This window comes from Arachis hypogaea, chromosome 4, assembly GCF_003086295.3.
Source record: "Arachis hypogaea cultivar Tifrunner chromosome 4, arahy.Tifrunner.gnm2.J5K5, whole genome shotgun sequence".
NCBI classification, from domain to species: domain Eukaryota; kingdom Viridiplantae; phylum Streptophyta; class Magnoliopsida; order Fabales; family Fabaceae; genus Arachis; species Arachis hypogaea.
Genome location: NC_092039.1, coordinates 36897229 through 36898791, shown reverse-complemented (window position 1 = coordinate 36898791; position 1563 = coordinate 36897229).

Here is a 1563-nt window from a genome sequence, read left to right as displayed (position 1 = left end):
GAAAGCTAGCATCCAGGGCTTTCCAAAAATATATAATAGTGCATACTTTGCTTCTGAATTGAAGGCCCAAAACTGGCATTCAATGCCAGCCGTCTACCCCAGTCCTGGCGAGCTCGTGGGAGACACTCAAGCTCAGCCCAAACACTTACCAAGTGGGCCCCTGGTGTGGAATTTATAACCCACAAACTAACCGGCAAGTACACCTGGTAGTACCAAGTAATACCTCAGGTGAGTAAGGATCGATCCCACGAGGATTGATGGACTAAGCAACAATGGTTAAGTGATTTACTTAGTTAGGCTAACAGAAAATGATGTTTAGAGAGTTCAATTGCATTAAACAGTAAATTCATTAAATCAGAAAGTAAGCAGTAAATTGGTGTGAATAATATGGGAGAAAACAGTTAAGACTTCAGAGTTATCTATTTTCCGAATTGACTTTTCTTACTAACTATTTTAATCATGCAAGATTTAATTCATGGAAAACTATACGTGACTAAACCCTAATTCCTTAGACCTTTTTAGTCTCCTCTAAAATTCATCAACTGTCAATTCCTTGCTCACTTAATTCTAATTAAAGGGTGAAGTTTAATTCTAGTTTATATGCCACAAAAACCCTAATTACCCAAATATAAGAGGATTATATGTCACGTATCCCGTTAAGTCCAGATAATTAGAAATTTAAGAGAATTTGTTTTCAAGCGGTTGTTCAAGTAAAGAGCTTTTCCTAGTTATACAAGAACTCAATTAAAATAAGGGTCATACTTCCGTTCCACCCAAATTCATAAGATAAAGAACAAAAACAATTCTTGAAATATAAATTAGTACATGAATTAAAATAGAAAAATAATAGTATCAATCAATACAATAGACAGAGCTCCTAACCTTAACAGTGGAGGTTTAGTTGCTCATGGTTCAGAGAGAAAACTAGGATTCAGGTAAATTGGAAATTGTAGAATGAGGTAGAAGAGAAGAGAAGAGCCCGAAGGGCTGATTCTTTTTCCTTTTATATCTAATCCTAATTAATGTAAAATATATTTTCTAAAACTAAAATAATATCTTTTCTTAATTATAAATACAATAAAATTAAATCAAAATTAATTAAACTTAGTGTGGAGCCTTGTATGAGTGCATGGGGAGCACTTGGGGCAATAAGGTCCACGCTGAACTTGGAATTTCTCAAGTTCAGCTTGGATGAGGCAGTGCGTCCTTTGTTTCTCCTTTGAATCCAGCGTGGGGTGATGCGTGATTCTTCCTTTGTGCGTTGTACTGGCGCTGAACTTGGAAGGAGTCAAGTTTGGCATGGAGGAGAAGTGTGCACTATTATACATCATTGGAAAGCTCTGAAAGTTATCTTTCCAACGTCACTAAAATTATATCAATTGGACCACTGTAGCTCAAGTTATTTCTATTTGAGTGCAAGGAGGTCGGGGTTGACAGCATCATTTTCTTTCTTCCTTTTCTGCTACAAAACTACATCAAATCCATCCAAATGCTTCCTGAAATAAATAGAATTTCACACAACTCAAAGTAGCATCCATAGTGGCTAAAAGATATTTAAATCTT